Source organism: Cryptotermes secundus, unplaced genomic scaffold (assembly GCF_002891405.2).
Source record: "Cryptotermes secundus unplaced genomic scaffold, Csec_1.0 scaffold88, whole genome shotgun sequence".
Classification (NCBI taxonomy): domain Eukaryota; kingdom Metazoa; phylum Arthropoda; class Insecta; order Blattodea; family Kalotermitidae; genus Cryptotermes; species Cryptotermes secundus.
The window spans coordinates 589,834-604,853 of record NW_019724585.1 but is presented as its reverse complement, the minus strand read 5'-3'; the positions used below and the strand labels follow the sequence as shown (position 1 = coordinate 604,853).

General features: G+C 40.2%; 1 protein-coding gene across 8 annotated transcripts in view; it reads left to right on the top strand.

The window, feature by feature from the left end:
• The first annotated feature begins 4,068 nt into the window (after nt 1–4,068).
• Nucleotides 4,069–15,020, top strand: part of LOC111862251 (spectrin beta chain) — a 160,229-nt gene continuing 149,277 nt past the window's right edge. For 7 of the 8 annotated variants that reach the window (XM_023847470.2, XM_023847477.2, XM_023847475.2 and 4 more), the window contains exon 1: nt 4,069–4,203. The gene's annotated coding sequence lies outside the window, so the exon portion shown is untranslated. The remainder of the gene's footprint in view (nt 4,204–15,020) is intronic. The other variant, XM_023847478.2, reaches the window with a different exon arrangement.

Genomic DNA, 15,020 nt, shown 5'->3' with positions numbered 1-15,020 from the left:
ATTGGCTACACTGTGGAAAACATAACTGTGTGAAAGAACTGGGGAATTTTAATAAAATTCAATCAGTTCATATGTTTTCTTGTCCTGCTCTGATCTACCTGCAAGAAATGATAGGCAATATTGGCAAAAACCTAAGAACATCTCATAAAAACAGGACTGATATCAATATCTCTGTATGCTGACCATCTACTTGCAATTTAAATCCTGTTATAAAATACACATATTAGCTTTGTATAGCATTAATAATCTTCCAGAAATAATTACATGTGTAACTTAATAAGTCACACATTATAAGTTTAAAAGTGTATTGACCATTAACATTTTCAGTACTTCGGTATTTTGTCTTGTAGTTTCACAGCCCACCACAACACAACTGGAAACAGAATACAATTACACATAAAAGCTGTACATTATGTAACAGGATTCTATTTATCAATCACAATTACAAAGCAACAAAATTCAACTAGTCTAATATACATAAGAAATAATAATAGGCACCAATCTCTTTCTTTAGGTACACAGGATTCAGAAGTCATAAAGTTCCCCTAACTTCTCTACTCACTTATCTCACACATAACTACTGATGCCAATTAAACTTATTATTGTTTACATTTGTTAATTATGTTCAAAAGGCAAAAATCTGACTATATGCTGCTACAGACAAACTATAGTTCTCATTCTGGACTTACTGTACAATCAAATTACATGTTTACAAATATATTTTCACACCTTAGGCATACTTCACTTGGAAGGTGGAAATGAATGCCTTCCAACAGGCCTGAAAAAATAATTTTAAACTCACAGTACCTTGATCTTAAATAAACTTAAAAAAAATAATGTTTCATGGAGTCATATTTAATGCATACCCAAGGTGGCATCACACCGACCATTTCTAACAATTACACTAAATGACTCCCTTTACTTTATTGCATCCATGACTTCTCATGTTGACAATGCATTGCTGCTGTAACTGCTACAAAATTCCAATGATAACCTCCTCTTGGAAACATGCAAGCATACACCAGCATCCATGAACAGCTCATCACCTGTTGCACATCCAGCCACTTGTGAATTAATGGTTGTAGGCTCAACCGAATAACAACCAGAAAATTCAGTGTCATACGGATCTATCTCAGAGGGAGTCACAAGTGGCAGATCTAAAGTATCATCAGGAGGCACTGACAAAGAAAGGGATAGATCTACAATAGCAACCTGTTGTTTTTCATCATCTGAAGCAAGAGTTGCACTGTCTTCACCAAACAAACCATTAAAACTTGAGGCAATACTACTGCCACTTCCTGTACATACAAAATTGTGATCTGCAGTTGACTGCATTTGATTACTTGGAGCCCTGTATTGTGTATGGACTTTATCAGCATACTAATCTCCTTGTTTGCTAACACCCTCTTCAAATAATTAACTTCTTTTCTTAATGAACACACAACCGAAGACTGACCTTCGATACTCTGTTTAAGTCTGGCGTTTTCATCAGACAGTCGGGCTACGTCACTCTCCAGAGATTCCACGAACTTCTTCTTAAGACGGCTCATTCGCGCCATTACAGCTTTTCTAGAGTGGCTTTTTGATCGCTTCCTTTCGAGTTCGTAACTTCCTAAGTCTAGCTTCCCTTCCTTGAATTGTCCTCTTTCATTCTCAGCGACGCTGTCTCTGCAGTCTCTGCTATCTGAAGCAAGCCCGAGCAACTTGAGTCTCACAGAAGCCGGGCAAATGCTCCGAACCTCCTTTCTCAGCCATATTCAATTCCACAATACAAGAAGCACTGCCTGGGGCCATTAATCCACAAAACTTATGATATGCGATCCCTTTTTGCAAATCTTCTTAATCCAGCTATGTAAAAGACCTTGCTTCTCAAATTCTACAGACCTCAACTACAAATTAAACTGCTCATCACTGGACACCACCAACTCCACCAACTAACACGCACGTTCCACAAACACAACACCATTGCCCTGAAGAGCTCACAGAGCAGTACAGAGCGTACAGAGCGGTAGAGAGCGGAGATGATAGTAGAGAGGCCAGAGAGTAAAGAGCACGTTGAGCGCGAGGTGCGGCGAAGGGAGGGTAGAGGGCGTAGAGCGCATGCCATGGTATACCAACTTCGTCGCACGCACAGGAAATAACGACACAGTAACTTACGGTATTTATAATTAACTCACTGCATAAGAGACGGCGAAACTAGTAAAATCTCCATACACAATAGTTATAGTAAATTGCTTTTCCTTCTATATTTCATAAACACCCTTCTCTCTTAGAAACAAAATAACACATGATAATGTTGTCATCCTGCCCAATTGGTGTTTACTACTAAGGTGTATCAATATACCTGCCCAAAGAGTCAGAAGGGTAAATACGGGTCAGTATGTCTGTAATCTTAGATACGTGGTCTGTGCCCTGTGCCGAGGTCAACATGTGAGCCACGGCTAAGTGAATACGAACTAAAGAACTGATTTCATGGAGCTGAGACACCGCGAGTTGTGCAGCTACTCAAGAACTTCATAACTTTATATGGAACCCGAAGATTCAATACTGTGTTCAAAAGAGCCCTCCAGTAGTCTCTATCCTGAGCCAGATCAATATAGCCCGTATCACCCTCTTCTGTCTCTCTGAGATCCATTTTAATATTATCCACCCACCTACGTCTTGGTCGTCCTAGTGGTCTCTTTCCTTCTGGCCCTCCCATCAATATCCTATACACATTCCTCGTCTCAACATTTCGTGCTACATGCCCTGCCCATCTCATCCTTCTTGTCCTGATTATTCTAATTATACTTGGTGAAGGGTACAAGTTATGAAGATCTGGCTCAGGATAAGGACCAGTGGAGGGCTCTTGTGAACACGGTGATGAACCTTCGGGTTTCATAAAAGGCTGAGAAATTCTTCAGTAGCTGCAGAATTGGCGGCTCCTCAAGAAGGGCTCAGCTCCATGATGAGTATATCCTAATTTTTACGCTTCTAGACAGCAGACGAGGAGGCAAACGGTTCTGGACTGAATGTTAGCGATCATTACCCGAATTCAGTCTCCTCTTGATTTCCACCTGAATCAAATGTTGATATGTTACTGTTGTTCCGAAATGTATGAACTGTGCAGCATTATCAAAGGATCTCATAGCTAGGTTCATACAATGACTTTGACCTGCATCCTGGTGACGAGACAGCAATATATATTTCATTTTCACTGTGTTTATTTCTAGACCAACCTCCTTGCTAGCGTCAGTTAACGTTACTGTGTTTTCTTTATGGTAACTATGTTATCTCCAATAGATTCACTTCGTCAGCATAGGCCAGCAACTGATGTGTCCCATTTAATTTCATTCCCACCCTGTTTCCTTGGACCTGTCTTGAATTAAGCAGGCCTCTTTCGTCAATGTGCATTCGGACTATTTTCAGAATAACTTTCTCGAATAGCTTGCCTTTTGTAGACAAGAGGCTAATCGGAGGTAAATTTTGAGGGAGATCTAGCAGAAAGACACCGCCTGCGGCAGTTGCCTAGCAACGGCCCGGGTTTTGTAGATGTGTCTGTTAGCCGTTGCCATAGTGACAGCGTTATATTTAGGAGCCGTTACCAAGCAACGCACGTTTCTTCAGCTTCACTGTTCTAGCTTTGAGCTCTAATGACACAGTATCATGACCCAGTTTCACGTAGCTCTCGTGCTTGGTTATATTCTTGTAATTTTTCGAAGTTACATGGCGAGCGATTGTTATATATTTTTATACAATTTGTATATGTACTGAAGTTTTGCCCTGATACTTTGAAGTGAACGATTACTGAAACAATTGCCTAATTCATTTGGGCTCTTAACCACGCCCACTTTCATTTTTGAGCTCATTCATCACATGCCAAACGGGCTGATGACATCATTGAGGAATATATATTCATGCGCGGGAGGCGAAGGTTATCTTAAAACTCGTAAAGCTATAGACAGAGGTACACGTGTGTAGTTCTTACTATTATTAAAAGGGGGTCGTTTCTTGAATATTAGGACAGTGGAAGTTCCTCATTATACACTTTCATCGAGAGCTAGTTAGTTCTGCGGAGTCGTTCGTTTTGTAGCAGACGATAGATGGTTGTGCGTTGGTCTGGTCGGTTAGGTGGAGTTTGTTGTTGGAGTGCTGTGAGGTAGTGTCTTATTTAGTGAATTTGAAAATAGTGGTAAAATACTTGCACAGGTTTAATAGGAATAGGTGAGCTACATAAAATATATAATTCTTTTAATATACTTATTGATTTAAGTATTATCTTATGTTTGAAACTAGGCCGGGGGTTCTTGCTGCCAAATTTGGCCATTACATCTTCAGTTATGCTAGCGAACGACACAGTAATAATAGATGTATTTGCTGAGATTTCTTACAGAATGATCCACGCCTTGGATATTTATAGATTCGTCATCAGAGATTTCATTATCTAACATGACTGAACAATTTAATTGGCATAATAAACATTTATTCCCCAAACATTACAGTTGAGTTGCAAGGCTTAGTACACTGTACCATAATTAAGTTTGAAGGCCTTTGTAGGTGAGGAAGTCATGTTGACATACTTAAAATATCCTATATTATCTTTTTCTTCGAGTGTTTTGCAATCTTCTGAAAGCAAACATGTGTGAATTTGGAAAGACAGTTAATTGGAAGAGATTCTAGCAATGGAATTGTTACATGCATGTAAAAGTTAGGCAAAGGAGCTGAACGAAATAGTGCACACACTTCACACCTACGCACTGTATGTAGAACTCTTGGTCACTCACTCTAAATAAATAAAAATGGGCTTTCAGTTCTTGCCCTAGTGAGTAAAGGACAGGTACTGCCTGTTATACATGACTTCAAGAAAGTCAGTTTCATTGTAATGCCAAAAACTAAGACTGAGCTCAGTTAAGAGTGCTGCACTAATGTGAATGAGTGAAGCGCTGAGAAGGGGGGGGGGTAAGTTATGTGTGGGTTTGGGGAGAAGGGTTGATTTTGTATTTGTATTTATTGCAAGTTCAAGAGATCCAGAGATGGTTATAAAACATGTCATAAAATAACATACAACACAGAATACATACATAAATATTACACAACTAGACAGTATAATAAATACAACAATAATAAAGATCATGTATTTAGATATTCATCCACGGTATAAAACGCATGAGTATTCAAGAGATGCCTTAATACAACCTTAAACTTCTTAAAATTATTGGATGTGTTCTTGATCTCTGTGAGCAATTTATTGAATATTTTTATACCTGCATAATAAACTCCTTTGTGATAAATAGTTAAATTAGCTCGAGGTAAATATAGATCTTGTTAAGTTTATGCGATTTCACCCTCTGCAATATTCCTTTGGAACACAGTCATCAGAGAAATAAGGAATATCTGTATGAAAGTCGGGACCATGGTATAGGTTTTCATTTTTCTTTTGAATATTGGTCCATTTGCTTGCATAATACAGTTCAGGCGTAAGTGTCATAACAGTGAAAACAAAGAAAGAAGATTAGAAAATTTAAACTCAGTAATTAGATAGGTTAAGAAAAGTGTAGATTAGAGAACTGTAAGAAGCAATACAGTTGTAGATGCAACTACTTTTATCGTTTTTCTTGACAAAATTATCTTAGGAATTATTGAAGTTAACTGTTCACTACATCTGTTTAATGAACAGTGGCTGTGGCATGTACCATTTTGTGTTCATTTTATTGAACAGTAATGCTGAAATTGTAATCTACACATTATATTTATGAATACAAATCATCATCCTCTGTGCAAGAGTTTTGCTTAGCCTGTGCCATTCTTGAACATCAAGCCACATTCTTCTTGGCTATCCTGGATCTTCCTGTTGGTTGATTTAGAAGTTGCTTGGGAGCTCTTTCTGAAGGCATCATCTGTACATGTTACAGCCACCGTATCTTCCTTGTGTGTATTTGTTTGTCTGACTTCCTCATTTCTAGTTGTGACCTAATTTTGTTCCATAAAGTCTGTAACCTGCTATACTTATATATGATAGGAACTACATTTCTACAGCTTCCAGTTGTCTTTCATATGTTCTTCTATGAGTCTATGTTTCATTGTCATATGTCAGGCATGGCAGTGCCATTGTTTTTGTAAAGTTTGTATTGCATGTCTTTCCTTGTTTTGTGTTCCAGAGTTTTTTTGATTCCCTACACATATAGTGGATTCTTTTAGGTTTATTTATTTTATCTTCTTCATATTGTATTGATATTTAGCACCCTAAGTGTTTAAGATTTGAAACTTGTTATAAAATGTTTGATGAATGAAAATAAATGGCTGAAGTGTCTGTGTCCTTGAAAGTAAGGAGGCCATTATTATGCCGCCAAACACAGGACATATACTGCACTTGAAAAACAAGTATATAGATGAATTCCCTATATCCCAGCAGGCAGAGTGTGAACAGGTTGTCTTATTGCTGCACTTATTGGAATGTCTCTCTCTCACACACACACACACACACACACACACACACACATACATGTATTATGGCTAGCAGATTTTTTTCAATGGGCAAGAAATTAGTTCTACTGCTTTGCACAGACATGGGCAGGGCATGTAGCACGAATGGGGGGGGGGAAGAGGACTGCATATAGAATATTGGTGGGAAAGCCCGAAGGAAGGAGGCCACTGAGAAGACCAAGGCATAGATGGGTGGACAATATTAAAATGGATCTTAGAGAGACAGAATAAAGTGATATGGATTGGTTTGATCTGGCTGAGTATAGGGACCAGTGGAGGGCTCTTGTGAACGTGGTAATGAACCTTCAGGTTCCATAAAATGCTGGGAAGTTCTTGAGTAGCTGCACAATTGGCGGCTTCTCTAGGACGGCTCATCTCTATTAGCGGGTGGCTGTTTTGCACAGACATCTCTATAGGGCTTAACCCAGTGTGCCTAGTGTTGATTATACCTCGCTGTGATGCTCAACATTGAGGCACACTCGTCTTTGATTTCAGATCAAGACTGAAGACACAAGTTATGAATATGTTCTGCAGATAGCAGAATCAGTCATAAATTGGGTGCATTTAGAAACTCTTGAACATAGTACATTTTTACTGTATAATAATAAGAATTCTAAAACCCCTCCCCAGTTTACACCTCTGATAATCATGGTGTCCATCTTCTATAGAGTTCTTTGGCCCAGCACTGTCCTTGGAAAAGAAGGCTTCAGGAGGTTAAGCCAGTTACCGTTACTCCTTTTCCTGTTGCACACTGATGGGCAGTTTATGACAGCTTAATATTCTTTCATACTCCTGTTTACAGTTTTAATTTGGATCTTCACTGTAAGTGATTATAAGATCTCTTTATGCTACATAAAGATACTCTTTTTAATATGTAAATATACTATGTTTAGATGTGCTGGTAATAATTAGAATTGTACTTCACAGTGTGAGACAGATGCCATACAGTTTCTCAGAAAATCCTTCTACTGATTCACTAGTCTGTATCAAGACATTTGGAACTACTGCCTTGCATGATGATAATATATTACAATTAACTATGCAAGGGGCTGATAATTTTAAAACCCTGTGCACTGTGTAGAAACCCACGACTATAATGTTACACCATCATAAATGGTGACACTGTAATCTAACAAAACTGGAAGATGACCTCTCTAAAACACTGTATTTTTCAGCATGACAGTGCTTGCCTACATAAGCTAATGCTATCATTGTGGTTATTTTTATGCATTCTTCTCTCATCTTTTTCGTTTCATTGTTACTACTGTTAAATATATCACTAGAAGAAAGTATGATATTGGCGCTATCTTGTATGAATAATCTGCTTTTACAGTCAATTTTTTATATGCAGAATTTGCCAGTAACTATACATTGGCAGTAACAAAGAAGTAAATAGCAACATAAAACCCTGCCCTCCACTGTGGTTTCAGAGGCAGGAGAGTGGATAGCAGGCAGTGTCATTGTAACACTTTAGAATGGATTGCCTCTGTTTTGCTGTCCAACTTTGTAAAACACCATACAGAATTTGATTTGTTTCATTTTGGTCCTCACACTAACAGAACATTAAAACTAATGAATTCATAAACAGCGTAGTTCTGTGGAGATGCGCGAATGTGCGCTAAGTCCTGCATACTGTGTGTTCCCACAGTAAAATTTGAATATTTCATTTTGTAATTTCAGACAAACTTGTTGTAATAAAAAGCAGAAATGGTTGTCCCATGTATCAAGGTAGGCACCAAATGTCCCTAAACTGCTTACTGTCCCTGACATGAGAACTGAAATGTTAGGAATTACTGGGTTTTTGGACTTGTCCCTCATCCAATATTCTAGAGACAGTGTTTTGGAAACTGGATCTGTTTCTGAAACATTATGTTTTCTGGTTTCAGAATAAATGATGCAGGACAAAGTCCAAAAACTCATTAATTCTGAGTGTTATATACACCATTGTCAGAACCCTTTAGAATCTACTTGGAATGTTAGGGTTAACAGTATTTGAGAAATTTGTGATAATGAAAAGTAGACACTCCCTTCACTTATACCATGTATGCAAGGAAAGAGTTTAAAGTGTTAATTTCTTTTGTGTTTGTGTTACACAAAGTCCTGTTTTATGCTTGAAGTGATTTGCATGGGAAAGATAGTTGGCATGGCATGGGTTTCATAATTAATTTTGAAACCGTAACTTTCTGTTTGGAGGATGAATTCATGTGAAGGCCAGAGATGTAACTTGACTGCAGTACGTTCAAAAAATCTCTCATAAGCAGTTTATTCGCTTGAGATTTGCAAATTTGATATATGGGAGTGATTTTGGTAGATCCAGAAGGGTTCTGACGCTGGTGTATAACACACAGAATTACAGGGTTTTGGACTTTTTTCATCGTCTGATATATTAGAAAATAGAAAACATGACGTTTCGTAAACCGCATCTGTTTCTGTCCTCATGTGAAGGGGGGAGACATCTACTCAGTTGGGCCCCATAGAAGGAGCTAATCTAAATCACTGTATTGGCTCTTTCTAAGGGGCCCAACCGAGTAGATGTCTTCCCTCACTCACCTGAAGACGGAAACAGTGAGTTTCCGAAACATCGTGTTTTCTGTTTTCTGGAATGCTGGATGATGGGAAAGCTCCAAAACCTAGTAATTCAGAGATTTTGGTGTTTTATAGCACAGTAGACGTGGGCAAATAATCTCTCAATGGAAAACATGTTCAAATTGTTAATCACCAGCATCCAGGACCATTTGTACTCGATGTTTAAAATAGGCAGCTACTATACTGGAGTGTCTGCAGTAATTCTGGAGACAACAGGTAATTTTTTTTTAGTTTAGCTGTGTAGAGTTTGTTTTTTGTACCCATTGCCTTTCAGATACATAAAGAGTACAATCACAAAGGTTGAGACTGATTTTGATATGTTCACTGGGGCTGTGATTCATTTAAATTTTATACAGAAACATTTCCAGGTCTTTGTTAGGATCTTGTTAGTTGATGCAGGTTGTTGTTGCACCAAGACTTTACACAGCTTCTTCATTAACTCCTTGTAATGTTGCCCACTGATCTTGGCGTTCTCTTTATACTATAACCGCTCACTTTGATGTTCTGTGTTGCCCCTACGTTCGGCACCACTCGTGACTGCCTTTTGCCCGACTTTTCGTCACTTATTAGTTCTTTTACCTGTATCCCTTCTTTCCCTGTGCAGCAGCTCACCCGCATCCCGTGTCTGGACGCCTCCACTGGAGTTACTGCCCTCCTCTCTCTTCTCGTGGATGTCGAGAAGTTAGGTGTGAAGGGAGGAGAATTGTGGTTGTTGGTGCTGGTTTCCTGTACTACCATTAGGTGTCTCGCAAGAAGGGAGAGATGGGGGTAGCTGGGTTCTGCTCTGTAATGGGTAGAGATGAGTTCGTATCCCGGGTCATACGGGTCTGGCTCGGGCAGGGCAGGAAGAAGCTTACGCTACAATCACTTACACCACTTCAGATTTTTGCACTTAGTAATTATTTAATTAACTTCAGCTCACTGAACACAATGGAATCTATTAGTAACACTTATTTGGATTTTAACTTATAATACTTTTGCTAAAGGGACATAGTTGTATTTTGTGTCTGACTTGGCCGAAAGTTGAATGAAGACTCCTTGAGGTGGAATGCACTCTCTCTGAATCCTGAGGTCCACGAACCACAGACTCCAAGATAAATCCACTCCTCCAACCTGTGCCATTGGTTTAGTTTGAAAACTAGGAGGTTCCCTGAATTTGTGAATTTCCAATCCTGTTGCTTTGCTATGTGATTCTGGCAGTTGACCTGACGCTAAGGTTGACGGCCCCTTGATGCATTACGATCAGGGGATGAGGCTTCGGCGCTCCCACTTCTAAGATATAGCTGTTCCAAGCTGTCAGCTCTCAAATTCCCAAAGACTTTCCGACATTGCTGAAACTGCCAGAATTCCAGGAAATGTACCAGATGTTACTTCCTGTCCTCATAGCAAAACTTGAACTATGGTCACTTCTGCGTGTTGGTTATCTGCCGGATATCTCTGTTTGTATTTACGTGATATTAACTTAATATAGATTTAATTACTACAAAAGGTCCACCAAATTATGATGAACGGTTACAATACCGAGAGCGTCTTTTTATTGGTCGCAAAACCCACATTTTCAAGCTTCTGGGACCACCTGTTAAGGTCGACCTGGTCGGACCTTTGCTATAATTGGATTTCCCGTGAAAATGGAGCTACCCATATACCACGCTACCAGCAGAGTAAAATCTAGCGTATACGCTATCTTGCCAATGATTCAGGTAGTTACCACTGGCGGTGAAACATTGTTCCGGGCATGTAGTGAAAATTATGAACAAAATTATGTATGTAATATATGCAGTCAAAGCTGAAGCTTCCTTTTTATTTGCCCTGGATGATTAATTAATGATAATTTCATAGATCTCAAATCATGTACGAGCTTTTTTATACATAGTATACACAGAAGAATGGTGCGGTTTCAAAAGTTAATAAAAAATTTATTTCTCAACTTACACGGGCACAACATACAGTCAGATGCGGCAACTGTCCAAGTTTCTCATGTGCTAATTAGAAACCTTCAGTGTATGCACCCTTCTCACTCAGGGCATGATGTTTGGGGTGCGTTTTTCTGTGTACAGGTAGAGGCCTTGCGACGAGCTGATCACCCGCCCAAGGAGTCCTACCGAATGTGTAAGATCTAGTAAACCAAAGTGAAATAGAGAATTTCATGGAGGTAGGCCTAGCCCCAAATGAGGGCTGTAGCGCCAAGGAAAAAAAAAAGATGTGTGCACCCTGGATCACACGACACACATCCACACGGTAATCAAACTCTGCTTCAAATGGAGATAACAGCCTTCTCCCTTGGCCACCCCGTTCGGCAGGTCGTAGACTGTGCGATTTCTTTCTTTGAGGGTTCGTTACAGACAGCGTTTATGTACCGCCATAGCCCACGTCCATCCATGAACTTCGTGATCGGATAACGCATGCACTGCAGGCCATTACAGCGGACATGCTACACCGGGTCTGGGATGAGTTTGATTACCGTGTGGATGTGGGTCGTGTGACCAAGGGTGCACACATTGGAGGTTTCTAATTAGCGCATGAGAAACTTGGACAGTTGCCGCATCTGACTGTGTATGCTGTGCCCGTGTAAGTTGAGAAATAAATTTTTTATTAACTTTTGAAACCATTCTTTTGTGTGTGAATAGGGTGTTCCTACAAAATATATTCTTACGAAACAAAGAGTGTATATTGTTTTAAAGGAATGTGGTACTTGCTCTCTCAGGCTAGGTGAAAAACATGATGGAGGGTGTTTTCAGAACAGTGCTGAGGAGAATCAGAGCTTATGTAATAGGCTGGAGATAATTACACAAAGAGGGCTTTCGTCACTTGTATGTGACACCAATTAACATTAGGATGATTGAATCAAAGAAGAAATTTCTTCCGCCACTGCCCTGAGCGAACCTGCCCCATGCATCTAACATTCCAAGTACCAAATCTCATATCCACATTCTTTCGCTTAGGTCGTTTATCCGAGGAATCCGTCCAGGTCCGAGGCTTCTTGCAGATGTTCGTAACAAGCTTATTTTTTACGGCGAGGAGTTGTAGCCCCACGCCCAACCCCCAAGCTGTCGGACCACCCCTTGTCCGCTCTCCTCGACTGCTTATTCAACATACTCGTAGCTTCCCACCACACTTGGAGGGCGTCTCCTCCATCCACAACCTGAGGACGCTTCGTGCCGTGGCGACAAGGGACAACTATAATTTTGCCTGCGGTTCTGTATGGGTGTGAAACTTGGTCTCTGACGCAGTAGCGTAGTTGGTTGAGGCACTGTGCTACAAGCCGGAAGGTCGCGGGATCGAATCCCGATGAGGTGGATTTTTTCAATTTACCTAATCCTTCCAGCCGTCCTATGGCCCTGGGGTCGACTCAGCCTCTAACAGAAATGAGTACCAGGAATATTCTTGGGGGTAAAGGCGGCCGGCGCGCAAGGCTGACAACCTTGCCGCCATCTATGAGCCGATTGTCTAGAAAATGTGTGAACCTCAACATCTCACAACCCTATGGGCCTCCACGACCTGTAACAGGGATACTTTTACTTTACTTTACATAGACTGAGGGTGTTTGAGAACAGGGTGTCGAGAATATTCGGACCGAAGAGGGATGAAGTGACAGGAGGTTGGAGAAAGTTGCATAATGAACTCCCTAACTTGTACTCTTCCCCAAGTATAATTAGAATGATCAAGTCAAGGAGGATGTGATGGGCAGGGCATGTATCACGAATGGGGAAGAAGAGGAATGCATATAGGATATTGGTGGGAAAGACAGGTGGAAAGAGAACACTGGGAAGACCAAGGCGTAGGTTGGTGGACAATAGTAAAATGGGATGGGATGGATTGGACTTATCTGGCTCTTGTGAACACGGTAATGAGCCTTCGGGTTCCATAACATGCTGGGAAGTTGCTAAGTAATTGCACAATTGGTGGCTTCTCAAGAAGGGCTCAACTCAACTCAGATCAACTACTTCCATAAAGACCATTGAATCAAGGAAGATGAACTAGGAGGATATTATGACAGTGGGCCATTTAGAAACCGAATGTGAGGTTGTGGACTGGACTCAGCCAGCTCCGGTCAGAATTCTGTATTGGGCTTCATAAAATTATATAATCGGTTCCTCAAAAGGACTCAGCCCTGTAGGTTTTTGTTACTTAAGGTATCAGCAATTTGTCCTATGACCTAGATACAGTGACAACAAATATGGCTGCTCAACCAGTATGACTGGACCAAGGGAAGTGGTGCCATAATTACTTGATGGAATTGCAGTGACGTAATGTTTACCACATGTATAAATCATGTGTTTATATTTAAAAATATTTAACAGCCCCTACATCCGCGACACCACTTGACGTCGCGCTATATCAAAACAGCTGCGACGCATGAACCAGCTGTGATAGAATATAGACTAGAACTCGCATTTCCGAATTATAAACAGTGGTCGCATTGGAAGCGGCATGTAGCTAACATAATTTAAACAAGATATTTACGTTCTGTGAAAAATTCTGAAACAGCTGTTCCCAGAATCATTAGCAATCATAAATATGTTCGAAGATCTGATTGAAGCGAGACCTACTCTGAAAGCTACAGCAAGTAATTATGTAAGCGAGTAGGTTATGTGTGTCTCAGCAATTTTGGGTGAATGTAGTTCTGTGTCTAATTACTTTTATCCTTTGACCTTTCGAAGTTGTTTCCGACCATTTGGTTTCACATGCTTTGTTATACTGCGTTAAGTTCTGGAGTGAGTGTTTTGTTATTTACGAAAATAATGTGATACAGTGACGAAACAACGAATGTAATTTTAGTTCTCTAGGGGCTGCACTGTGTATTTGATTATCGACTGTTGTAAAATGAAGACCAACATGGTCGTGGAGAGGATGTGCACTCGTTTATATCCCCCCCCCCGTCTCCTATTGATATGAGGGCAGTAACATTTTTAATTGAGCCGTTCTAGCCCTTGCTGTGCGAGCTATATAGACTAATGCCGAGGATTATGTCTTGTTTACTTGACGTTTTATGGACCAGGCGTGAGTCTGGATTGAAGAATGCCTCGTATTTAGTTTTACACTTTATGTTTCGTTAATAATAACAGTACTCTGAAAGGGGAATCATATTCTTCCGACCAAGTGTTATAGATATGTCACAGACGATTGTGATATTTCGATCTAACGAAATCGAGTCACTGTACAGAAAATTGGTACATACCACAATGTTCAAAGCTAGTTAACGTCCTCAAGCTTTGTAAAAAAAAAAAAAAAGAGGTGAAGCTGTCCCTGTAACAGGCTGTGGGGTCCCATAGGGTTGTGAGATGTCGAGGCTCCCACATTTTCTAGAAAGTCGGCTCACAGATGGCCGTGAGGCTGTCAGCCTTACACACCTCCGGCCTTTACTCTCAGGAAGATTCCTCGTACTAATTTATGTTAGAGTCGAAACATTTTTCAGTATTGAGATTGTTTATGTAAATGTGAGGGAAAATTTTCGGGTTATACATTATGATGCCTGCAGCGTGAGTAGTTTTGCACCAGTATGTTTTTTTCTTCCAGAAGGTAACATCAGGATCTATGAGCTATGGTTTGAATAAATTGGAGTAGAATCATTGTCTCTGCAGGCCTCTGTGTTGCTACAGGTTAGAATGAGTGCTTTTTACAAATGTGTTCATTGCCATTTTGAGTCCCTAACTGGTATTCATTTACTAGCATAAATCCCGTTGAAATTACAGCGCGAAGTCGTTGCTGTTATCAACATCGTACTCCCATCCAGATTTTTTCTCCGGGTGAATGCCCTTAAATATCTCAGCGGTTTCCTCAGATCCTTTCCTTTCACCTTGTAATCCTCCTTACCGCATTTCACAAGTGGGTATACATGCTGAACCTCTAACCTCCCACTCACACATCGACTGAATTTACCGCGAAATAAATTATATAGTTTCGTCAAGCAATGATTGAATACCTTTCATATTATTACAGTTTAACGTTAGTTTATGCGCTAACCCCATACA